Here is a 27,439-nt window from a genome sequence, read left to right on the forward strand (position 1 = left end):
AATTACTGCAGTTATTTAAAGCCATTAATTACAAGCTGAGAGACAAAAGTTTCGAGAAAGACGCTGCCCAATACTGGAGCTCAATGTGTTCCCATCACAAAAGTGGCAGCACTACTGGAATTTCTAATACTTCGTTTATTTAAAGTTACAGAACCTTCTTGTGCTTTTGAACACGTTACGTCCATGCAGCCTTGTAACACTGCATGAGTGTTTGTATATTCGTTCCAATGTTTTCTGTCTTGAACGTGCTGCGTACACTTAGTCCTGGCATACAATATGAGCATGCACATGTTATATTGTGCATCAAAGGTGAAAGAGCGAGATTCCTTCAAAGAAATAAAAAGAAAAGACTGGCAATGTGCCATTTACGTCCGAAATCAAGCACAAGCTTGCTTCGGCTAACTGGCTGATGTGCTGCCGAAAGCCACTGTCACCACCGGCTGGCAGCAGTGCGGTGACGAAACTCAGAAAGAAACTATGCAGACGGACTACTTGTCAATATAATGAAGAGACCCCTCTGACCATCATCACTCTGCTATTGCGTGAGCAACAGTGGACCATGCGATTCAAGCTTAAGGAGGGATAATTAGATATCAGACGATTGCTTGATGAAGCGGTCATACTTCAACACGGCCTTCTTGGGGAGCTCAGTGGTCTGAATAACCGACGAGAGCTCAGCAGCGTCCTAATTAATAAGTCCGAGACCATCGATTTATACCAGCAGTCACCAGAACCATAGAGGCAATTGCCAGAAACACGCCAGCAATCTGAAGTATCTGGATTCCCTCATTAACGGGGGTCAAATTTACTACGTTTTACTGCATGGCAGCACTCTGACGTCTTGTGGAGAAAGGATCTAATAAAAATGCCTTGAAATGCAAAAGTAATAAATCTTTGAAGTTGCATGGTGACAACGCACTGATCTATTTTTTCTCTCACACAAAATTTTTTTATTTACTACCTCTGTTCTTCACCTTCTTGAACATCCTGACTAAGCCCCATTCTTTTAAAATGAACCAAGTTGACATAAAAAAGTTTTGGTGCAAGAGGATACAGGAAACATTCAACAACATGGTTGAGGATAATTTTAGTGGAAACGAATTCTATCATTAAAAACTGCAATGAAAGTTTTCAATAAACAAATTCTGAAGACTCTTTCCTGGCTTCCATTTAGTGCGCAGTAAGCTTGAATACCACTCGGAAAGTAATAAAGACCTGCCCGTATTGCTTTGCACATTATAAATGCGCTGTTTTATTCAACGATTTTAAAATTTTGGTGTAATTTGAACATAAGTAACTAAACTGCTTTCAAGCAAGTAAGCTTAGTCCTTATAACTGCTGATTGTACTCACCAACCACAGATAAAGTGGCCTTGTTACTGCCGAACACATACAAGCGATCTTGTCGGAAAGGCAAGATGGGTGACTCAGTAATGTTTGTGTCGAGATACTTGATCAAGTAGGCGCCCTGAGTGAGGTCCAGAACCATGGATGTGTGACGGTATTGAGGAATGCCATCAGGCTGAAAACAGATAGAGAACAAAGAGCTCAGAGCACTTGCGAACGCTCGTAGTTGCGTTCATGCTCCAGGTAAAAAAAAACACTCGCCTCGACAAGAAGAGAACGCGTCACCATGTCCTTTGCAATCTGCGTCTTGGCAAGAACAGTGACTTCAATTGTTCCAGTGCGTACAGCTACTATAGGCATGTAAAGAACAGCAGATTTCCCAGGCTTGATCTGAAATGGGATTTTTGTTTTTATCCTTATGAAAAAAGCTCTACAGTTCTCAAGCAGGACAACTGTTCATGCAGCTACATATGCCCACTGAACAAACAGTAGGATAGTTTGCACACTTCTGGCAGTGGAAATCTGATTAATTTCAAAAACTTTCCTACATGATGCATGTTATTATAACCTCTACTGAAACCCCACTTAAAGAATTTTTGCATGACTGCTAAAAATTACTGTACCCATCTGATGATCTTATCTCTCTCTCTACCTGGTCCTGACACTCATACATGGCACACAGTATGTTAAGCAACTTTCCATGTTGAACCATTTTTTTAATAACACACTACACAGGTTTACACTTTTAGCAACAAGACAGCAGGTACTATGTGTGGCGTGTTAACTGCTTACTAAATGGCCCTTCATTTTTAGCCGAAATACGATTTTTTCCATTATTCTGACCTCAATCATGTTTTATGAAAATTAGTTAAAAGACAAAAGCTGCTTTCTTAAAAATCACTGGACGAAATGTATAAAAACCAGAGATACCTCAAACAAACTTCAGAAAGTTATATTTAATTATTTTTATGCCTCTAAGCCAGTTCCAGCTCTTAAATTCACCAAGACATGGGTTTACTTCAAGAAGAGTTGGAGAAAAGCATTTGATAAAAGAAAGCCCTTGAACACAGCTGCTGATTAGAAAATCTGTTGGCATTACTGGATCAGGCACTATCCAAAAATAACAGTGCCCTGCTCTCGTGCAGCTGTGCAAACCAAACTGACTCTGCAGCATTGAAAGAACCTTTCAACAGTGTACATGCAAAAGTGAGCAGGTCTAACGTGGGCATAAAAATGCTATGAATTTATATATCGCTATGTGCATACATGATGAAAGAATTGTGACAAGAAAAGGAGAATGCACCTTTTAAATACTTTCAAGCTGCAACCAATCTTATACAGCTTGTTTGTGAAAATAAAGTATTTTATATGTTGAAAAACATGAAAATAGAATAGTTTATCTCTGAAAAACAATCAGTGCTTATGAATAATTTCTTCCATTAAAAGTAGAAAAAATACGAAGAAGTCATGTTGGTACATTTCATGAACATTATCTCTTTCACAATAAAAAATGCATCATTCATTTGCACTGAACTTCATTTGTACATTTAGAATTTTATGCCACAACTTGTCCTTGGCGTAGACCTAAAAAATTGCACCTGATTTTTGTCATGAATAGAACAAGAAGAAGAAATCCAAGTCCCTATATAGACGTTAAAACATTGCGAAGCCGTTTATGCTGAAGTGGCAGTTCAGCCTAAGACGTAGTTCCACAAAATCCCAGACTCGGCTTCCATTGAACCTTATGCTTCTGGTGGGCGCTTGCGATGTAGTGGCTTATCACTAACATCTCGGTTAGCACGAACCTATCATCGTGCATGAGGCTGAAGGGGTATCTCATAAACCAGCCATGAACAATGACGCGCATCACAAGGAAGATTCATTGGTACTCCTAACACATAAGATGTCGTGATACATTGATACAAACAAGGCACAGCATATGAAAATTGAAAACAAAAAGTACTTTTCAAGAAGGAAAAGGCAAAGTCACTCTCACTATTCAGTAAAAAAGAAAGAAGGAAGGAAAAAAGAAGAAAGAGTACTTCGCATTTGGCAAACGTTAAGCTGATTATGGCCACATACTGCTTATATTTGGATTGCGCAGAGCATCTGTGCTAATGTTCTGCCCCTAAATGTCAAGCTTGGGTCAAAATTTTGAACGGCCCACAATGTTTACTAAAAAAATCTACATTTCTTACTCCTTCCAGGAAAGACAAAATATGCAGCAGTCATTGCAAGTATACATGAAGCACATTATTGCGGCACATCCCGTGCATGCTCCCTATGTGGTGACCCCCACGCCACACTCTCCCATATCCTTTTCGGCTGCCCTGCTGACCCTCCCCCACGGGAACAGCACGCCATCTCGAGCTGGGAGGACTGGGAGGTCCTGCTTATGTCGGCAGACCGAAGCTTGCTGCGGTGACTCGGGCTGCCGACGTCATGTCCCGGCATGACCTACTTGATGCAGTGCAGTACCGCGCAGTGGCCCAGGAACCCAGCTGGGTCTAAAACTCACTTGCTGAATAAAGTTTTTCTGTCTGTCTGTCTGTCTGTCTGTCTGTCTGTCTGTCTGTCTGTCTGTCTGTCTGTCTGTCTGTCTGTCTGTCTGTCTGTCTGTCTGTCTGTCTGTCTGTCTGTCTGTCTGTCTGTCTGTCTGTCTGTCTGTCTGTCTGTGTCTGTCTGTCTGTCTGTCTGTCTGTCTGTCTGTCTGTCTGTCTGTCTGTCTGTCTGTCTGTCACAATCACAAAATATTTTCCTCACTTTTGCTAAATGCCATTTTAGGTATAGAATTTTATTCCCCAACATTGTTAGAAGTTGAGTAATGGTAATGTGAAGAACTTCAGCAACTTTAGGTTTCTCAGCATTTTGATATGCATTCATATACAGCATAAAGAAAACATTCAACTTCCTACTCTACACACTGTTCTGCCTTTTTTGATGAGGCTTTCATTACATTAAGTACACAGAAAATCCTTCCACTCTCAGGTGGTACAATATCATATTTATAGAAACTCAAATCTGCACAGCCCATGCACTTGAGACATTAGTCAACATCAAGTATACTGCAGACGTTTTGAGCGGCTCAGGCATGACACAGTAAACCTCACTTACGAAAATCAGGTGTTGGTGTTCTCCAGAAGAAGTATCCGGTGCATCGGAATTTACCCGGCCTAGAGGCCCCACGAAGACAAATCTGTAATCTTGGGAGCTAGCCAGTGTGATAAGTACCTGCAAAAGTCATCACATTTTGCTTCAGAACCAAGGTACCAATATGATACCATTAGGTATGCAGTACGTAGCTTCTGTTCACTTTCACATAACTACGTACTACGTTATTAAGTACACCAGTGTCTGTGGGGTTTCCCCAAAAATGTTGTAACATCACTTTTAAAATAAGCCTTAGAAGTTCCACAAATGTTTCCGTGCATGCTTAAAAGTACAGTCTCCTAGGCTTGAAACAGAAAGATTGTGTACAAAGCCACCATGGATGATTCTGCTTTTACTCTTAAGTGCAGATTTAGACGTCCAATGTTTGGAAATGTTAGGTGGCGTTATGCTCATAATGACAATGTGGTATAGGCAGGTATATTCAAAACATATCTATATTATATCAGCTCAGCCCATAAAAATTACCGTTGAGAACTTTTTGTTTACACTGCAGTTATTCACAGAATGACAGAAAAAGGAATGATGATTATGATTTGTTTTATAGTTTGGAAAGCATAACAAGCTATGGTTTTTGTGCTGCCACAACAACAGAAAGGAAGAAAAAGCTGACATCTCACTGTGCACCCCAATTGTACTATGCTAGCTGCCAGTTAGGAGCTCTGGTTTGAAATTCTAAACGCAGTTAAGTCCATTTTGTGAAACACACGCAAACACATGTTCCAGGGCTTAATTTTTTCTCTGTCCATTGACAACTGTTTTATCAGCCTGGCACATCATGACTACTAAGCACAATACAAAACCTGAATGCATGTGTTTAGGTCATATAAGTATGTACCGTACATCTGTGTCGTCAGTTCACAAAGCACTACACATTTAAACTAAATTTCTGCCCCAACTCAGGGTAGGGCCTATGGGCATACATGACTCCAAAACATCAGATTTTCCTGTATTGCACCACTGTACAGCCTGAAGCAACTTATCAGACATAGTCACGAACCTGAGACTGAATTCACATTAACTTCTTTATTAACTTCTTTACGCAATATTTCTAGATTTCGCGAAGGCCTTTGATCGTGTTTGGCACCGTAAGCTAATGGTAAAACTCCAACATCTGCTGCAAAATCAGCGTCTTGTTCAGTGGCTTGATTCCTACCTTTCTGAACGGCACCAGTACGTCCAGATCTCTGGTTCTAATTCTCCGCCAGCTGCAGGTCTTTCGGGAGTCCCCCAAGGCTCTGTGCTTGGTCCACTTCTGTTAATTATTTATTTAAATGACTTAGGTTCGATTCCTAAGTGCGAATCGTTTTTTCGCAGACGACTGCGATGTATACCTACCTATTCAAAAAGCTCAGGATCATAGTATACTAAACGACTACCTATCAGAGGTTTCTAAGTGGTGTCTCTCCTGGGAAATGTCCTTAAACACCTCAAAGTGTGCAAAAATGACAATTACACGAAAGAAGCAGGTTCATAATTACACATATAAAATTAACGGTGCAGCTATTTCTCATGTAAATGAATATAAGTACCTGGGGGTTGTATTTAGCAGTAACTTAAGCTGGAGCTCGCATATCGGGCATTTGGTTTCAAGGGCGTCCAAAAGGCTTTGGCTGTTAAGAAATCGCCTAAAGCACTGCACAACTAAAACAAAATTAACAGCCTACACTGCATTAGTACGCCCACTGCTCGAATATGCAGACGTTCTTTGGGATCCGCACACCCAAGTAGATATAAATCACATCGAAGGCGTTCAAAAAAGCACTAAGATTTATCTATAACATGTGGTAGGCACGTGTCTGTCACTAATCTACTAAGGCAATCTGAACTCCAGACGCTTCAATCCCGCCGCAAGTTACACCTTGAAACAGAAAGATTGTGTACAAAGCCACCATGGATGATTGTGCTTTTAATCTTAAGTGCAGATTTCGACGTCCAATTTTTGGAAATGTTAGGTGGCATTATGCTCATAATGACAATGTGGTATAGGCAGGTATATTCAAAACATATCTATGAAATATCTATGATATATCAGCTCAGCCCATAAAAATTACCGTTGAGAACTTTTTGTTTACACTGCAGTTATTCACAGAATGACAGAAAAAGGAATGATGATTCTAATTTGTTTTATAGTTTGGAAAGCATAACAAGCTATGGTTTTTGTGCTGCCACAACAAGAGAAAGGAAAAAAAAAGCTGACATCTCACTGTGCACCCCAATTGTACCATGCAAGCTGCTAGCTAGGAGCTCTGGTTTGAAATTCTAAACGCAGTGAAGTCCATTTTATGAAACACACGCAAACACATGTTCCAGAGCTTAATTTTTTCTCTGTCCATTGACAACTGTTTTATCAGTCTGGAACATCATCACTACTAAGCACAATACAAAGCCTGAATGCATGTGTTTAGGTCATAGAAGTATGTACCGTACCATCTGCGTCGTCAGTTCACAAAGCACTGCACATTTAAAATTAATTTCTGCCCCAACCCAGGGTAGGGCCTATGGGCATAGATGACTCCAAAACATCAGATTTTCCCGTAGTGCACCACTACACAGCCCTGAAGCAGCTTAGCAGACATATTCACGAACCTGAGCCTGAATTCACGTTAACTTCTTTATTGAACAGAAGGTTCGAACAGATTCTAATCAAGGCTCTACATACAGTCTTGCATATATCACTGCTAACTTATCCAGTGAAGCATCCAATAACACAAAGGCGCATGGTCACAGCAGTAACAATAAAAGCCACAGCTAACCATAAAATTCCCTGCGATAACTCTTTGACAAAGTGAAACTTACAAGCAAGGCTGTAATCTGCCTTGATAGGTAATTTTCATCACAAACGACATAACGGCTTACTTGTTGAAACAAAAAATATGAAATAAATGGCTTGCACCTTTCATGGTTTTTTTAAAGGTATGTCATGTCAGAAACTGTTTAACAGGCTTGGCTTTTTTTTCAGGCATGTGTGAATTATACGCAAGGGTTTCTTTTTTTTCGTGGAGTTCAAAGTTAGGGGTGAGGGTTATACGCAGGGGTGGGTTAAACGTGAGTAAATACGGTAAGTTTTATGTGTCATAACATTCTACCTGAGATATCAGGTATGTGGTATAAGACTAACAATCACATCTCGACATGACTATAGCCCTTTTGCCAGAACAGGTCTTGTATCCATGAAATGTAAAGATGCTGTGCTTGTTCTGCATTATTTTTATACTTACCGTACTTTTACGACTGACAAGCCAGTTCAAGAATAAAGAGAGAATAAAAATATGTAACAAATGATAAAAGCAACCTTGCCTCAGTTTCATAGAGCCTGTAGTTGAAGACTGTGACACGTATACCAAGCTGCACTCCAAGACGAATCTTTGTTGGCATTTCTACGTTCATGTAGAACGGCTTTGCACTTGAAAACTGAAGAAAAAAGATACAAAAGCTTGAGTTCATGCTGAAAAAATGCGACTTCCAAAAGATGGCTCTCTAAAATGTGGTGGCTCACTGAGATGCTGTTTGACAAAATCCCAAATCCTCTGGACTCGTCTATTCCAAATGCACTGATCATCCATTCTGTTGGCACATTAGGAACTGGGATGTTGAAGATGTAGTAACCCAATGGCCTGGAAAAAAAAGCAATGCATATCAGGGCTATTACAACACAAACAAATTATCAAGCGTGCATAGACAAAAAGACATGTAAACTATTTGGACCCAAGATATTAAACTTATTTTTGGAAATGTGGCTGAGTGCTTGAAGCTTGCTTTACCTCTGCCACGGGTTGGCCAGTTATTGCACTGCCTCCGGGATCGACACAGGACATAATAGCGCGCTTCTTTTCTTTCAATCTTTGATCTCCTATCTTTCAACTCTCCTACTTTCAGCACATGGCAGCAATTGTGGCTAAGCTTGAGCCAGTGGGCAGGCCCATGAACTTTCCTTTTCATTCTTCCTGGCAACAGCAAGCAAGCAAGCAAGAAATCAAGCCCTGATTCGATCATGTTATTGTTGATGGTAAAAAAAAAAACGTGGAGCAGGCAGTGCATCTCACAAGTCACAACTCGAGATAATTTTTTCTGAATGCACAAGAGAGGGGTTCCAAGAGTTACAATATTACAAAATTGAGTTGGAACATTTGCTTCTGCCTCTTCCTTCGACTCTGTCTTCCATTTTCTCTGCAGCTTTAGGGAGACATGCACTGCCTACAGTAGCTGGTAATCTTGTTGTTCTTGGGTTCAACAGTGGCACTGGTGGCGGTACAGGTGAGTGCAAGTGCTGATGCCTCAAACCAGTTACTTCACAATGTAATATCAGTGGTAACAGAGCAGCAAGGGCACTGCATGAACAGAGAGCTTGCTTTGTGCTCTCTACACATCATGCATGACATGGCAGATCATATGACATGTTAACAGCAGCATACTTTACCCAACTTCCTGTGCTTGAAGGTTAATTCAGGGCCAGCGCAGCTGTGTGTGCTATCAGCACTATCAGCCCTAAAAAAGGTGCAGCTTTCTGGCGCCAGTCCTTTTGAACATCAGAAAAAAGGGTTGGATTGTTGGCTTTCCAAAATTGTATTCAGTCTACTTCTCATAAGCTGATCAAAAGTTTTGAAAAACACTTGTACATTTTGAGAAAATGAAACTGAAGCACCATAGCTGAGGGTCACTTGGTGCACTCAGGGGTATTTTTTATGGATTTCATCATCAAGCAATGGGTGAGGTGTGTTTCTGAAGTGAACGCAAAGAATACTGAGACAATCGTCTGCCAGCTGCTTCCGGTTACAATTCTTAACCCCACACTGCCTTTTGCATAGCCATTGCCATGCATGCGTGCATCATTTACAGTCACCGAGCATTTGTTGGACTCGAAGGAACCTGATAAATGGTCCGAATAATCGAACTGTCCGAGAATACGTGAACTACAAAAAAACACTATACTAAGATGAAATCGGCTTAAAAAAGACACCGATTTTCCCTTGCGGCAAATTTCTCTTGCTGGTGACGATATGCGCCTGTATTTTCGCCAAAGCTGTGCATTCACTGTACAAGCTAGACAGCAAGGTCGCGGTGTTTAGTTGAATACTTCCCACGCTTCTTTGATGGACTCGGCGGCACCGGCGGGGCCATGTTGTCAGCTACCCGAGTGTGCACCACACTACTCGCCAAACACCCGCAAAGACAAGGCACTTTTCGTTCAAAGCGGTGGGACCGCCGGACGCAATCACAAAAAGGTGAACGGTCGACGCGGTCGGAGAAATCCAAGTGACGAAACGGCGAATGAAGAGCGTATGAGAACCACCGCGGTGGCTCAGTGGTTAGGGAGCTCAGCTACTGATTCAGAGTACCCGGGTTCAAACCAGACTGTTGTGGCCGCGTTTCAATGGAGGCGAAACGCAAAGGCGCCTGGGGTGTGCAATGTCAGTGCACGTTAAAGATCTCCTGGTGGTTGAAATTATTCTGGAGCCTTCCACTACGCACCTCTTTCTAACTTTCTTCCCTCAGTCCCTCCTTTATCCCTTCCCTTAATGCGCGGTTCAGGTGTCTGCCGAGCACCAACAACCAATTTTCAACGTTTGAGACAGACAGACAGACAAAAAGTATGGTGGGGCAGCCTAAAAGAATGTAAAAAATTAAGCCCCTGCCTGTGCCAAGACAGAGAGACAGAAAAACTTTATTGAGCAAGTGAGTTTTAGACCCAGCTGGGCCCCAGGGCCACTGCGCGGTCCTGCACTGCATCAAGTAGGTCATGCCGGGACATGACGTCGGCAGCCCGAGTCACCGCAGCAAGCTGCGATGTCGGGTCTGCAGACGTGAGCAGGACCTCCCACTCCTCCCAGCTCGAGATGGCGTGCTGTCCCCGCCGGGGAGGGTCAGCAGGGCAGCCGAAAAGGATATGGGAGAGTGTGGCATGGGGGTCACCGCATTGGGAGCATGCAGGGTATGTGCCGCAATAGTGGGATAAAAGCTGAGGGGATGACAGAGAGCGGGTCTGGAGGCGTCTGAAGAGGATCTGTTGGGAGTGCGTAAGAGAGGGTTGGGGAGGAGGGTAAGTCCGACGGTCCAAACGGGGTATTTGCGTGAGCTCCGCAAAGGTGTGCGCCCGCTTTCTCGAGAATTCTGGATCGAGACTGTCCTGAGCCCGGCAAATCAAACCTTGGGCCAATTTATCGGCAGCCTCGTTTTGAGGGTTCCCAGAGTAAGCCGGCACCCACTGAAGCTCTACCCTGCACAGTAAATTTTGGGTAGGGGTGTTCAACAATTGCCAGGTAGGGGCGTGAGTCCTGCCCCTCGCAAAGTTGGACAGAGCCGTTTTGGAGTCGCTGAAGATGTATTGGGCGTTCGAATGTGCAAGGGCTAGGGCGATGGCGGTCTTCTCTGCCTCCTCAGGCGTAGAGCCCGAGGGAAGACTGTGAGTTAGGGGGTGAGGTAGGGCTGGATTGTAGGCAACTGCTACCGCTTCATGCGCTGTACATGCGGCGTCTACCCAAACGGCATCGTGGGCTTGCCCATAATACTTATGGAGGGCATTAGAGCGAGCTACGCGGCGAGGGATGTGATATTGGGTATGGACGTTTCGAGGAAGGGGTATCACAATAAGAGGTGTATAGATGTGTCGAGGGATGGCTATAAGGGTTGACTGGTTAGCGGGTATGTTGATGAGAAGGGAAGAGAGTATATGGCGGCCAGTGGCGCTTGTGGCAAGTATAAGGTACTGTGTCTGAAGGTGCGCGTCAACTAGTTCCTGAATGGTGTTATGCATGCCTAGCACAAGAAGTTTGGCTGTGCTAGTGCTATGAGGTAGGTTTAGGGCTGCCTTAGTCGCAAGGCGGATCACTGCATTCACGTGTTCGGTTTCTGTGCGGTTCAATTTGAGGTATGGGGTTGCGTATAGAATGCGGCTAAGTGTAAATGCGTGCACTACTTTCATGTTCTCCGCTTCGTCTAAACCCTTGTTAAGGGAGGACACTCGGCGTAGAAGGTGCAACACGGATTGCGTGGAGACGTTGAGTCTTTTAAGGGTATGTTCATTTCGTCCAGAATCCTGCAAGTGGAGGCCAAGGATGCGGAGGGCGGGTGTGATGGGGACAGGGGATCCTTTTAAATCGATTTGGATAGGCGAGTTAGCGCCAGATTTTGGCCTAACTAGGAAGAGCGCGGACTTAGATGGGGAACATTCGAGCCCGATGGATGACGCGTGAGCGGAGATGGTGTCTGCTGCTAACTGAAGAGTTTCCTCAATTTGCCCGTCAGAGCCATGAGTGGTCCATGTGGTAATATCATAGAGTACAGGGCATGCTTTAGGTGTGGGATTAGAGCGAGTTTGTGAGCTAGGGGGATGAGAGCAACGTTAAATAAAGGGGAGAAAGGACCGCCGCCCCTTAAGGGGTTCCGAGCTCTCCGAGTGTATAAAGGGATGTGGCAATCTGATCTATGTGCAGGGAGGCAGTGCGGCCCGAGAGAAACGCGCGAGCGTAGTTGTAGGTTTTAGGGCCTGCATGTAGAGCCTGCAGTTCCTGTAAGATGGCATCGTGTCGAATTCTGTCAAATGCCTTGGTGAGGTCTACTGCCAGGATAGCTTTAGTGGGGTGGGAGATGGTATCATCAAGCACGTCATGCGTAATTTGAAGTAGGACGTCCTGCGCAGATAGATGCGCATGAAAGCCGAGCACACTGTGGGGGAAAAGGTGCTTGTCTTCCAGGTACGTTGTTAGCCGAGCAAGAATTATGTGCTCGAAGACCTTGCCTAGACAGGATGTAAGAGAAATGGGGCGGATGTTTTCTAGGGTGATAGGCTCGTGGGGTTTTGGAATACAAATTTTTCCATGCTTCCACGAGGCAGGGAGAGTACCTGCCTCCCAACATTCGTTGAAGTAGTTGACTAAGTCAGAGATGGAAGCATCGTCAAGATTTCGGATAGCTGCATAGGTAATTTGATCATCTCCGGGAACGGTATTCCGTAATTTCAATAGGGCGGCGCGAAATTTTGATTCTGTAATAAGGGTACCAAGCTCAGGCTGGGGTGGGCCCGTGTAATCAGGATACTTGCCAGGGAGACCGGGGGTTTTGTAGGTGCATTTCACCTGGGCGAGGGAGGCGTCGGCGTCCTGTCGATGGTTGTGAGCGAGGCGGCCAATACTAAGGCGTGTCTGGGATTTGGATTGCGCGGTTTCTAGCATGTGCCAGAAAAGATGCCAAGCGTGGGTTGTGGAGAGATTGCCGCGGAGATCGTCACAAACCTGAGCCCTGTTAGCTTTGCAAAGAGTGGCACTACACTGTACTATTTGGGATTGAATCTGGGAAAGTTTGAGTTTTAGTCTCCTATTGTGCTTCTGAGTCTTCCACCATTGCGTTATGTTGTCCTGTGCTTGGAGGAGGTAGGCGAGCTTGCTGTCAATAACAGGGGTGTCTACGGTAGAGTCGAGCGTTTAAGTGTGTTGGCGAATGTCTTTTTGCAACTGAATAATCCAGGTGTCTAGGTCGAAGGGGGCCTGTGTTGGCTGCACTTCTCTAAATTTGCGGAGCGCGTTCCAATTAGTGTGCTTAACGGTAAATTTGCGCTGAGATCGGCGATAGTTTAGCGTTATTCGAATTAGGTGATGATCGCTGCCTAGTGTGAAAAGCATTCTTTCCCACTGCAGGTGGTCCAAGTTTCTACCAAGCGTGAGGTCTGGGCTAGTATCGGCAGTAACACTTTTACCAATCCGCGTAGGAAAGTTGAAATCATTAAAGATGGTCAGGTGGAGCGCCAGCGTCTCATTGTATAGAACTATGCCTCTGTGGTTGGTGCGCCGATAGCCCCAGTCCACGTGAGCGCAATTAAAATCTCCGGCAATAAGTAAGGGGTTTGATCCGGCCAACTGGCTTGCGGATTTGAGAAGTGAGGGGAGTAAGTTAATTGGCTGACGTGGGAGAAGGTAGCAGTAAAGAAAGAACAGGGTTGATTTTGCAGGGGTGGGCGGTAAGACTTCAATAAGGCTCTTAGCGATAGGGAAGGTAATTACGTGCTCCCCGTAATGCATGGATTTACTGGCATATGTGACCACCTGAGGAAGATCAGTGGGTCTGAGGGGATAAAAGCGTATCCTGGCAGCTGCCTGCAAACATTGGCGTCCTGAATGGCGATAATGTCTGGTGGGGATGACGAACTTGCGATAATTTGCTGCAGAGGATCGTGCTTTCGCCGAAAGCCCTTGCAATTCCACTGAATAATCTGGAAAGAATTAAGGCCCGTCGGAGGAGCCACGTTGTTGAATAGTGAGGGGAAGGAGGGGTGTGGAGAGTGCAACTGTGGGTGGATAGTCTGTTGAGAGTCCAGGAGTGAGGCGAGCTAAGCGCTCCTGTACCTTGGTCATGATGCTACATATGACACTATCCATTAGACGGGTAATGGTAGATTCAATCATAAGCTGGCACTGTGCAGTGAGCTGCGCAGTAATGCGCTCTGTGAGCCTGGCTTCCAAGTTTTGGGTGAAGGCCTGAAATTTGGCGTCTAGGTCTACTGGTTCGACTGGGCTCTCATCAGGTCTTCTTTCTTTAGGGGGAGGTTGGGCGGGTTGGGTGGTTGAAGGGGAGGGGTCGTGGTGGTGGATGTGGAGATACAGCAGAGGTGGCGGCAGAGAGGGCTGCCCTGAGCTGCTTTACCTCCTCTCGCAGAGCCTTCACGTCCGGGTCCTGGGAGGTCCTGGTGTTCGTCCCGGCAGCCTTGGAGGCCCATGTTGCAGTAGACGGTAGGGTCGTTTTCTGCGGAGGAAAGTCATCCTTGTTAGGGGGCATTGCCTTCTGGGGCGATGGGTTGCGTGGTTGGGCGGTGCGATTTCTAGCCATGCACGAGCCGGTGCCCGTGAGGTGCTGGCCTCCACAGAGATCAGGTCGGGATGAAGGAGGGCACATTTTGTGGCTCATGCATGTCTCTGCACCACGGGCAGAGACCAGTCTTGGGGTGCGGGCACACGTCATACCTATGGTCCGGCCGACGACAGTTCGTGCACGCGTCTGGACTTCCCTTGTACGGCGTGCATCTGTACACTACACTCATGTAGCGTATGGTATGGGGGAGTGGTCCGTGCGCAAAGGTGATCAGTACGGAATGAGTCCTTCCCATTCTGCGGGCTGCAATGATATCAGCGTACGGGTTACGGGTCTGGAGGTCCCGTAGCATCTGCTCCGGCGTCTCCTCCCAGTAGGCTTGCGAGATGACTCCACGTACAGCAGCCGCCGGCGGTGCAATGTAGGCTGCGACAGGGCAAGCGGTCTCTTGGAGGACGAGGTGAAGGGCGGTTGTCTCGTGCGGGGTAGCGACCGTGAAGGTATTATTCGTAGGGTGGATCCTCAGGGGAATATCCCCGAGGTCACGGCCAGCAGTGCTGACTTGCAGGGCTTGCAGGAGTGGCTGCGCCATGGTGCCTTTCAAAGCGAGGCTGCCTCTTGGTCGGTAAACGACCCGTATAGTTTGAGACGTTTGAGACAACGTTTGAGACAGGAAATAACTGCCCGCGACAACGTTGGCGAAGAAAGCAAGTTGATGGCAATGACAATATGACTGCCACCTCGAAGTATCAGAGTTCGCAGGGACCTCTACTGGCAAAAATGAAGTACCGAAAGTATGTCAAGCAAATCCAACTGCAGAGTACATCCACCTCAATCCAAGATGGCGCATTCTACACCGCGAAAAGCCGATAAGATGGCCGATTTAGGCCCGCAGGCGAGAGAAATTAGTCCGAAAAATCGAACTTTCGAACATTTAAAGCCTAAAATATCCGTCGCGAATATGTGTGCGCTTTTATGGGGTGGCTGACGGCGCCTCATCGTGTCGTGGTTATAATATCCCAGCATAGGCTGGATGTTCTCTGTATGCATGGCAATCGGTTTCACATGCGTCTGAACTAGTTAAACGCGTCAGTCATTAAATATTTGTTTTCTCGCCGCAATTTTCTCACAGCGTGTAAAGGTTGCCAGTGGGCTAGCAAACTATCCATGCATGCTACTGTGCGCACAGCACGTCTCAACACATCGCACTGCATATGCATAAAAAGCATTGTACCATTTACATTATTTTGGTAGAATTTTGTGCGAAAACACACTACGAAGCAGAGCAGAGTCGATGTCGTGTTGGTCTTGTGATGATGCAGTACAATCAGTTATGTTGCAGCCCAAATAAATTGGTATAACAAGTGTTAATAACACAGCAACTGCCATGAAGCAAACGAGCAGGGTGAGAAAGTTGGAACCGGAAGTAGTGGTTCCAGACGACTTGCCCATGAACCTCTGTGCTTACTCTAGAAACACAGCTCACCCATTGTCTTTACTTATTTATTTACTTATTTATTTACACACTGCAGCCCCTAGAGCGGCTATCGCAGGAGTGGACATATACAAAATACCGCAGATACAAACAAAACTATAATGCACCAAAATTAAGACACCAAACGAATCCTCCAAAGTTGAAAACATAGGAAACACTAGACAGACTGAGCATATTGGGAATAGCAAGTAAACAAATAAAGAGGTTATTAATCAGATATGGCATGCATAAATCTGTCTATTCGGAAGGAAGTCACTAGACTGGGTAATGTATTCCAATGTTCAATAGTACACGAAAAGAAACTGTATTTAAACACATTAGTGCAAGCGAAGTAAAGTGAGAGATTAAGTTTGTGTGACTTCTTGTTGACGTTGGTTTGGCGCTTGTGATGTAACTGTCCCTTTAGAGTCGCTGCGATTGGATGACACAGTGCAGAAATTTTATTTATTCCAACTGCTGGCAAATGGCAAAGGTAGTTACTTGTAACGATTTAAGGACAAAAATAGGTAAAAAATCTTGGTGATATTTATTATGTATGAAGTGCATTGATTTCCTTTGCATAGCCTCAATTTTCTTAATGTTTTTAGCTTGTAAGGGTTCCATACAAAAGAACCATAGTCAAGAATTGGACGGATTAGGGATTCATGCATTTGTACCCCGGTTTCCTTAGGAATGTTTGTTTGAAAAATCCTATTTTTTTTAGGACTCTATTACAAATGATATGTTCAGACCATGATAAGTTGGAGGCTAAAATATTTCTTGGATTCTCATCCACAGACACCTTTTGAAGAGGTATATCACGAAAAGAGTAACCTAAAATCGATGAAGAGGAACTATTACCGAATGCCAAAACAACAGTTTTGTGGAAATTAATACTCATCTGCCAGCTTTCACGCCATCTGCAGAAGCTAGAAAATGATTCATTAATGTGAGAAAGATCATCCAAAGAGTGAACGATGACATACAAAACGCAATCATCAGCATACATGCGAATGTTCGAGGCTATGTTGCAAGCCAGGTCATTACTATGCAAAAGAAATAATAAAAGTTCTAAGACCGAGCTGAACTGTAATTCATCCACTGCGAATGCTCAGAGAGGAAATTAGAGATCCAAGTCACTAAAGTGAATTCTTCGGTTAATGAATTCAGCTGAAAATCATTAATTACCTTTCATATCAGAGGATATATGTAAGAAGCTTTGACCAGAATGTTCTAGACGTCGAAAAAAACGTAAAAGGTTGGCATTTTGAAAAGGTTTCTTATTGCTGCAAACATAACGTGAGAAACCCCAAAGGAAAACTAAATTCTGACAGCACATGCATATGGACAACGACAATAGCAACAACAAATGGCCCAGAGCAACCAAGCACAGGATATTCAAAACCAGTGCATATGCCTCAGACAGTTTGATTTTTTCACGCCTTCTTTGCAGACTTCAAAAAATGGCTGCGATCAAGAATTCAATGTAGGTGCCATCAAAGCATCATTGTAGGTGAAGATTATTCCGAAATAAAAAGGGAATCTGTTGCTTTTAATGGTGCAGCACTTGTGATTCTTTGGGTGTACTGACCTCTGCCAAAAAAAGGGGGTGGGGGGAGGCATGCTACTTCTGAACATATTTTGCTGTATAACCACCTTGATTTCAGGTATTATAAACGTGTGATAAAGGTGATTGAAGCATAAAAACATCATTCAGATCTTTCTTCCACGTGCTCCAGGGCTTAATTAATGGAAAAAGAAGTCAACCAACCCAATGTTGATGTCTTTCCAAAGCCATGAATTGGTATATAGCCGCTGATATCTGTTTGTTTCATACATTTCAAACCTAGGGATGCTGAACCGTTGTTCGTCTTCGCCTGCGTAAAAGAGGAAAAAAAATTTATGTCACTAATGAGGTGAATAGCACAGTGCTTACTAAAGGCCACATCACAAGACATGACGGAATCGGCGGCGGCCACCTGCGCTATGCGTGACGTCACTCGTGCTCCGACATACACCGGCTCGTGCGAAGCGCGGTGTTGACTAGCGTAGTGAAGCTTTTCGCTTCAAAACCGTCTCTATGGCCGAGCCTTCACTGCGCCACTCTTTGTGACGTGTGTGCCTTGACGTGCACAGCGCTCTCACCAGTCGTCAGGGGCTGCGGCGCTCTTCTGTGGTTCTAAGTCGGCTAAGGTGTCGATGTATGGTGCGTGGAATTGGTCCTGCTTCACTAATCGCCAAACCGCAAACCGCAATGGTCCCGAGGCCCAGTGAAACCCCGGTTGTGACCTCCCGCTTCATAAACCGGACGGGAGGCTAGTTTCAAGCCGCGAAACTTAATTCTCCTCTCCTCATCGGCCGTCTCGAAACAGCATACGCTGATGGTAAAGGTCGTACTAACTTCCCCCGCGCAACTCCTTTTAGGGATGGGACCTTAAGCGCACAATCATATGTCAGCATCTTTGTGGGGCATTTATGCGACGGATATAATGCGAGAAATATGATATGCCACATGTAGCATTTTTGAAGAGTTACTGAACAAAAGGGACGGTTTTTTTTGCCAAATTGCATTTTCCCTCAAATTGCAATTAAACGCACTTTGAACATGTATGAAGACTACCAGTAGAACTGTAGGACGTGCCTAAATAATCTTATGCGACTTAAATTAAGCAACAAATTTCTTTTAAATTTGCAACGCGTCAGAATCAGCGCCTACTAGCTGCCGCTCCCGATGTACACTGCGTCACGCTCGTGAGGCGATTTTTCACTTCCAAGAGATGCGCGCATAACGTCGGAGCAACGCGCGACATGTTTCAATGCGCTGACACTAAACGCGACTGTTCGCACTTGGGTATAATGTACTTACTTATGGTCAGCGATCACATAATTGCAGTTATCACTGGAGCGCAAGTAAAAAAAAGGGAAATATTAAAAGATAATAGTGCTTTACTTAAATGAACGGAACCAGTTCATCTTCAAGTTTAAACGCACCTAACGCGAAATATCCTGCACTGTCGGCTGTTAGCGCTTACTGGGTGCAAAGTTGGCGACGTTCACCACAGATCTTTACGGCACGTCATTTCTGAATTGAAAGGGTACAGGAAAACAGCAATAAATATTCACAAACTGCTCGGGCTGTACTGATTTCTTTGTCAGCGGTACAATTGCCTGCAATGGCCACTTAAATTAACGGGTCTTTTCCAGCTAGTGCCTTACTAAGAAATGTAAATGTGCTGTCTGAAAATAAAGGCGTTTATTATTATTATTATTACTCACGAAACTTAAAATATGCGAGTGCGGTTCGCGTCTGGCAATTGCCTCTCTCCTCGTACATCGTGACTGCATCCTGCACTGAGACTTCGGTGCACGTTAATGAACCAACGCCACATCCGGAGTCTCCACTGCCGCATGCGTCGTGGCCCGGGTGCAGCACCGGTATGCAGAAACCGATTGAGAAAAAAAAATCAGCCGTGACTCGGCTACCACCGTTATCAGCGGCTTACTCTCACGTGCCATTTACTTAAGCAGCCGTCATTTATATGAATGTGGCACCAGGAATGTTGTGGTTTATGTCGTGTAGAGACCGGTCTGCCGCTCTATGCCTCATCGCCACTGTTCATCTCAGCCCCACATTTGAATTTGCTAAAATGCATTCAGCTGCCGCTGATTATCGTTCGCTTGAAAAAAGCTGGGAGATACCTATTGTTTAGCTGCCTCTTTTTTTTCGGTCTATCTGACATCGACATCCAGACGTGACGAAGAACACACTCTTTCTTAAAACAACGTTATTCTTTGAATAATACGAAGGGCGTGGCTCGCCACCCACCACTCTAAAACATCACTGCCCCTGTGAAGCATGCTCTGCCTCACAATGACACTTACAGAGGAAATGCCACCTCTAGTCCTTGTAGAGGTGTACTCTCCCGGTCAACTTCCTGTGGATCTACAGCAAAGGGTAGCGCGGTAAGGAAGGGAGACGGGCCTTTGCTCCCATGCCATGGGGAGTGGTTCGTTTGTTTTTCGGGCTACAGGTGCGGAGGAGTGAAAGGGGGAGTGGGAAAGACGGTGCGGGGAAGCTATAGCTGAGGACTGGGACAAAAGACGGTCTCCTTCCCTTCCCTGCCTAGCCTTGGCTGCCGAGTCGCAAAAGGTTGTCCGGGAGTACAGTGCTTTGAGAGGTGTCTGTGTGTTCACAAACTGATAAAATGAACAGATTTCTATTCTTTAACGGCGGGTGGCTATCAAATAATAGCCGCGAGACAATCCCGAATTCAGGGGAGGGGGGGAAGCGAAGCAGCTGTCACGACCGGCGCCGACAGCGGTTCGGTTCGGTCGCTCGTCCATGGGCGGAAATACAGGATTCTGTTGGCCACCGCGCACTCCTGGATTCTGCCTGTGCGGCGCGGCCTACGCAGCCGGTATTGAACGTTTGCCTAGGGCCAGTCGAAACAGCCCGTTCGCGCCGCTGAAGGACCGAGCCACGTCTTGAAAGGTTTTAGAACTCGTGCCGCCCCGTACCCGTAGTAGTGGCGCCCCGTCAGTCGGGACCCTTGCATCGATCGTCAACGGCCTGCGCCTGGCGTAAAGCACTGACGTCATTCTCGCCGCGCCTCGCTGCATGGCCTCTCTCCGAGGGCGCGCCGGCTCCCAAGGAGCCGCACGATTCAACCAGCCAAGCATCGCGAGATGCCCTTATCGAGTGCCGACACTCCTCCCGACGAGTTTTCTCGCAGCCGGAGACCCAGGATGCGCCACTGGCTCCTCCATTATCTCGTCCCGCACAATGGTTCCGACCATTCCCAGCGGGCCACAAGTGCGCTCGCGCCGGCTTCAGGCGTGGCTTGAACCGGCGCCTGGATAATCTCGATAGTGCATCTGGCCTTAACAGTACGGATCACTCATTATAAATATTTGCGTAAGGCTCCCCTGCAGAAACACATGCTCCCCCTTAACTTCCTTTAGTGAAAGCTAATTAATGCATATTAGACCCTGTCTCGGGGACAGTCAGTCCTGAACTAAACACTAAACTCACCCCCCCCCCCACACACACATGCACGCACACGCACACACGCACGTTGAATGTCGGATAGAGGGGAAGAGGTGGAGCGTTAGAAAGACGCAACTATTGTGTTCAGTGCAATCAACTTGTGCGGCAAGCAGCTACAGACTTTCTCAGGTGGGCAGATTTAAATAAACGGGGGAGCAGCACGTGCGCCACTCGCGAAGCTCTGACAGCTTGGAAAAACAGTCGTCTCATTTGCTTCCCAAGCACGTGCCCTGTAAGTACATGTCTCGATATTAACGAAAAAAGTTTTCCAGATGTGAGCTTCGAGGAGGCCTATCTGCGTGTTAAAGAGAATCATCGAAGTTTCTCTCACAGGAACGTGTTCTCTGCGGTTAATACAGAAAGCTCTTGCTTTAAAAGTTCGTCATTTTACTTGGAATCTTCACACACACAAACTAAAAACAATGTTCTTGTTCACGCGATCACGTTCTGAAACACGAAGCTAAGCGTGCGTCAATCCTTAACGTGCACTGACATCGCACAGGACACGGGCGCCTTAGCGTATGTGAAATATCTGAAATCTCTCAGGAAATATCTCAGGAATAATTTCGACCACTTGGAAAAAGAAAGAAATATTTCAGATACTCTTTCTTCAGATACTCTGAGACCTCCACCACGGCACCTCTTCCTTCCTTTATACTTTCACGCCCACCTTCCTCCCTTCCCTTGCGCAGCTGTTCGGGTGCCCACCGACAGAGAGAAAATTACTGCGCCATTTCCTTTCCTCAAAAACTTATTTTCAGTTTTCATATATTGTTTTCGTTTATTGAACAGAAGGGATGCCTCTGCACGCTGGATCATCCTTTGGAGCATCCATTAAACAAACCCACCTCCACTGGGTGAATGAAGCAGCTTTTGATTACCTCTTCAGTGTGCCATCCCAAGCGCGACTAAAAAAGTGGCTGAACTTTTCTGTCATCGGCAAAGAGCAACAGTGCTCTTGGGTGTCTGGCTGCAGGCACTGAACGCAGTGACAGTCACACCCTGCCGCTGCTCACAGTCGCAGCCGAAATGGCATCCTGTTCCGCCGTTTTGACCAATCGCGTTTGGCTGAAAAGGACGGTCTCGGAATCAACGAAACTCGGAATACGGGTCGTCTATCTTGGAGAGAAAATCTCAGGTGTTTTTTTCCCACTGATCTCCAATGAGTGGCTGCATGCCACACTCCTGCCTCCCGAGACGAGCGCCAGTGAAGCAACCGCTATTTGGACGGCCTATTGTGGAATGTGTGTGTGTGTGTGTCGGCTGTGTATTTTAATGCGAAATGTCGCGTTTTTCGTTCTTTCGTTGGCAGTTTTTTGCGTTTTTCTCGTGTAATATCTGCTTTTATATCAATTAAGTAAGCAAGCTGAACGCGTAAAATGTGAGCATCGTTGGCAGAAGCGTGCAATTTCGGAGAAAGCGTGAAAAAAACAGACATGCAAGGTTCACCCTGCAGCGGCAAAGGGGTACGTACATAATACACTAGGTTCTTGTCTTGTCCTTGTGTTCCGACCATAAATTTGGAGCACTATAATGTGATGACGTTGAGGCTACGGCCATCTTAAAACCGAAGAGCCGCTCGTTATATACAGCTGCTGTAGTTTCAGTTACGAGTTGCAGGCAGCGAATATCTCTTCCCATCGATGGCGGGTGATGTTTATCGACTTAGGACGTAATTTACATTCCAGGCGGGTTTTTAGCCTATCCACATAGTACAGCCACGTTTGTACAGCTCCCATACAAAAAGCTCGCGAAACAACTTTCGGGCTAGCCATTAGCATAATTAGCTGTGCTCATCGCGAGAAAAACGACTGACAAGAATTAAAGGCGAATGCTGCAGAGCGTGCTTTTATCGAAGCGCACAGGGCGTGAGAAATTGTGGACCACAAGTCTACTCCACCAAAATATCGCGAAAAAAAGCCAATTCAGTCATAATTTGGTGCAATACGATATAGCACTCGACGCACTACGTTGTAAAGCAGTAATATACGTTTTGGAGGCGCTTATACGTGAACGAAAACACCGTCGGCACCTCGCCAGATAGTAGCCGAGCCCTCGCCCCAGCTCAATCGAAGGATAATTCAGTTAAGTGGTCACTGCATAAGGGGGCCGTCTGGTGATAGTTAATTTGCACATGTTCTTTGTTAAATTTATCCCATATTGCTGGTACAACATGAGAGGCAACGTGCATCACAATAAAGTTCAGAGTTGGGGACGCTAGTGCAATATCCTTCCCTTTCCTTTATCCCTTCTTTTACGGCGCGGCTCAGGTGTCCGCCGATAAGTGAGACAGATACTGCGTCATTTCCTTTAACCGAAAACCAACCGATGGATGGATGGAAGGTAGCAGCGTCCCCTTTAAAGCGGGGTGATGGCAACTGCCACCATGCTCAGGTTTTTTCCTTTATTTTTGTTTAACAGTGTTGTAAGGTATTGAAATTCGCCATTGTCTTTAAATACGTCTTCCTACACTTTTAACCTTATCTCACCTCTCTGCTTTTGAGCCACCAATCTTCCAATCGCGTTTTGCTAATTTCCACCGCAGAGTTATTTACGTTACTATTGTTATCTCTAAACCCTAGGGCCTCAGGAAGAGTGACTGTGCCAGCATCGACATCGGGATGGATACCATCGCATTTTAGTATGAGGTGTTCTATTTTTTCTGATTCACCACACACAGCACATGTGTCATCTGCTTGGTTAAATTTCTTTTAAAGCTTTACTGGCCGCGACCTTGTGATTTCGCCGTGGCGGTGCTCCGAGGAGGCACGTGACGTCACAACGCGCGCCTCGCTGCGGATATTTCTCTCTGCCTCCCGCTCCCTAGTCACTACTGCGCATGCGAAACTGGTAGCACCGAGCCCGAGGTGTTCCGCCGCTTTGCAGCGCCGCGCCTTTCCTCAAAATCCAAATTTCAAGTTTCTCTTTCTGCTTTCCCTCCCTCCTTTATGCCTTCCTTTACGGCGCGGTTCGGGTGTCCACCGAGATTGTGAGACGGTTACTGTGCCATTTCCTTTCCTCAAAAACAAAACAAAAGAATTGAGCCGACGGCGTTCATAGAGTTCATTGGTGCTGACAACTTTGCAAAGGCCGTTCATTTTCACGAAAGGGAAGGCGCACAACCGGCTCCGTGGATCAGTGAAGACCCCAATCTCGCTTTCATGTGTGTGGCGTTGGTGTCTAACTGCAAAAGCCTGCTTTGATTGCGTTCCGCACACTGGTTAGGCAGCACGCCCACCCTGCGACCCTGGAAGGTGTCAAGCAGTTAATCATTGGTCGCGAGAGATTGATCACCAAATGAACGCTGCGGCCTAGCTTTTGCTGCAGTGCCGCATGCCAGCCACAACGCTGTCAGCGCTAATGCATTCAGGCCACATCTCTTTCTCACCACCGCCACATGTATCAAAGCACGAATGAGGCGTCCGCATATCCAGGGAGCCAGTTATGCGCCCTTCCTTTCCTCAAAGCCATTGCCGTGTAGAGCCTTGTAAACGCCAACGCCAAAGAACACAGTGAACGCCGACATGTTTCGCTTTGTATATCCTGGGTTAGCTGAGCTAATCCAAAGTTATTTTTTTAGCTGCGCGTTCTAAGACATTCTGACCTAGCTTCAAAGAGTAGGGCACTCCCTCTTGAGTTATCATAAAACGTTTCCTTTATGATCTGCTGTTTCCAGTATCGACATAGTTCTACACTGTGCTTCTTTTCCTTTGAATTTATCCAGTTTTCAACTTCCGCGTTTTTAACCAGTCCTTTAATGCTCTGTCGTTCTCCGGCCTCGTATCTGGCATACTTACTTGTTAGCTTCCTAGTTCTTTTCCGCCATTGTTAGTCAACGCTCTTTCTGTATAGACCTCCTGCATGCTTGTAAACAAACGAGGTGGCGCTGCAGTCGCTAGCGAGCTCGTGGTAGGCAGAAGGTCGGGGAGTGGCGTCGCGGATTGGTGTTGAGCGGGGGTTTTCAAGGCTTGTAGGCGCGTTTCCAGTTTCTGCGAATCATAGCAATGGTCGATGCTTCCAACTTAGTAATTTGTTGAAGTACACGAGCTCGCATTGGCCACGTGCGGCCTATAAATAGAAATAGTTTGCCACTGTATTCTATATACGGTTAGTAGTAAACATGTAGAAAGCGTTCCTGCCGTTTATTTATGCGCTAGGCATTGAATAAAACATGTTTTGACACTCTGCACTAGCCGGAATGATTTTACTTCGGGACAATATTGAGGGGAAGTGCTGGCATTGTTTCGTCGGAGCAGACATGCGCTCATCGTCTGCTGACATACGTACGTGTCGCGCTGTGAGAAAAGTGGGGACAGCTTCGTGTCCCTGATCTCCTGTCTCGCAGCCGCATGACCACGCACCAGCCAGGCCGACTTGTCCTCTTGTTTAGCTGGTCGATTTGGTGAAAATGTTTGATTTCTAGAATTAATTTCTTTCCTAGCCCGGAAGTCTAGTTTCGTGTCGAAAAATTATAGCAAAATATTGAGTACAAATTTATAAATTACGCTTTTTAGAAGTGTGATCGTCAAAAATTGTGAGGTAATTTCTTAGATTTCAGTGCCGCTTTCCTTTGACCAAAGCGAAAGCGAAGATGCCATAAACGAGGTAATAAACTTTAAGGTTCGTTTTGTGACCTCTCATATTTTCTGCGACTGGATCACTCACCTTCGTAATTCGCATGAAGATCAAAAGATTGCATTTGTCGCAAACTATTCCTGAGACGTTGAGGAGCGTAATATTTCTCTCGATTTTTTCCCTACACGTGCAGTACTGTGTTAGTTATTTCTTGTAAGAAACGTTTTCATGTAACTATGCATGCATAAGTACTGATCATATAGAAAAAGAACTAATCGCGTCATCGTACAGAACAGGGCTTTATGTACCTGCTGGCATAAAAAAACTGCGCACTATCTACTCAATTATTTGAGACCTTGGGGGGACTTGACGAAGGTGTTAATTATAATTGCCCAGAACTGCACCAGGTATAGCTATAAATAAAAGGAATTACTGAATCTAGCGTAGGAATTTCATATTTGCACCAAGTTTAGTTACATATCGCATGCATGAATAACGAAAACACTTTTCATTGCCGCATCCCCTCTCAATCTCGCCACGTGTCTGTTAGTAGCACGCCTGTGGCTGCTTCTTTCCTAACAAGCTTCGCGATCATGTACTACCTCATGAAACATGACACATGCATGATGCAATGAAAAAGCATATGGCGTTTAGCACACTTAAGGTACGCTATTCTAAGTACACCAATGCGACCGCGAAAGATTGACACAACTTAGTAGACTTCTTTCTACTCGAATGAAATAATTACGTCGTCATATCAAGAAACAGTTTCAAGTAAATATTAAATGTCATAAAACGCGCCATTAAAACATGGCGTGCTATTAACAAAAAAAAACGCATTCCTTGGGGGCGAGTGAACCTGTCGGCGCCCCGTGCACTCCGGCTCAAGGTGATAAGTACGTGTGCAGCTGCATGTCTTTTTTTTCCTTGAGCAATTATCAGCCTACTATCCTGAAGTTCAGATGAATGAACGCAGTAACTTGCATGCTATTAAGTGCATTAAGTCGTAGTGCCTATCGACTCCCATACTTCGCGCTTTACTACTGTGGCCTAATGCCGGTTAGCCAGTTTCCGAATGCACCATTTATGCGCGAGAAACCTATCGAGGCTAATTTAATATTTTTTATGCTACTACGCGGATCCAGCAGTGACGCAGCTGGTCAATACAAGCTGCTTCTGCAGTGCACAGGCTTGAAGCAGCCGCCCGTAGCTGCGGCAGCTGCGGTAGGCACGGGCAAGCGGTACCTGTTTTGCCTACCATGCGGAACCCGCTGCTAACATCAGCGCCACCGCATCTTCGTGACGTCGCGGGGTGAAGGAGGTCCATAGGTATTTAAATACCTTACCTGCCCACCTGTTATCGTCCAATTTCCTCAGGCGTTCTTCGTATAGTATTTTACTCTGAGCTTCCCGTGCTTCGAACGATTCCCAGCCAATATCCCCTGTGCTTCCTCATTTGTGGTTTTCCCGTGGGCACCTAGTGCCAATCTTCCAACAGCTCTCTGATTTTCTTTTAATCTCGACTGAATTTCTGCCCTTAAGCACAGAACCGCATTCCCAAAAGTTAGCCCCGGAACCATTATTCCTTTCCAAATACCTCTCAGTACATCATACATGTACCCCCACGATGACCTATGTTTCATTATTCCGGCATCTCTTCGCCCTTTTGCTATGAGAGACTGCTCGTGCTTTTCCGTGTACATCTGCCTTTCATTTGCCCATACCCCGAGATATTTGTATTCGGGCACTCGGGTTATTTCATGGCCTTGTGTTGTAAGTTCGTGATCAGTTGTATCATTGAAAATCATCACACCGGACTTAGCTGCGCTAAAACTGAAACCCAGACTGTCTCCTTCATCTCAACTGCAATTACCCAGAGTTTGCAAATCTTCTTGGCTATCAGCTAACAGTACAATATCGTCCGCATATATTAAAACCCGGTAGTCATTGCTCATAAACCTTTCTGTCTGATCTGTACGACAGATTATAACCTAGATTGCTTCCTTGTAGCCTTCTTTCCATGCTTAT

The 27,439-nt window shown here is 45.6% G+C and overlaps 2 pseudogenes; one reads left to right on the forward strand and one right to left on the reverse strand.

The window, feature by feature from the left end:
• Positions 1-27,439, reverse strand: part of LOC144114159 (CD109 antigen-like) — an 81,834-nt pseudogene that overhangs the window by 28,213 nt on the left and 26,182 nt on the right.
• Positions 8,174-8,332, forward strand: LOC144116832 (U2 spliceosomal RNA; annotated as a pseudogene).

The sequence above is a fragment of the Amblyomma americanum genome, chromosome 1 (genome assembly GCF_052857255.1).
Source record: "Amblyomma americanum isolate KBUSLIRL-KWMA chromosome 1, ASM5285725v1, whole genome shotgun sequence".
NCBI lineage: Eukaryota > Metazoa > Arthropoda > Arachnida > Ixodida > Ixodidae > Amblyomma > Amblyomma americanum.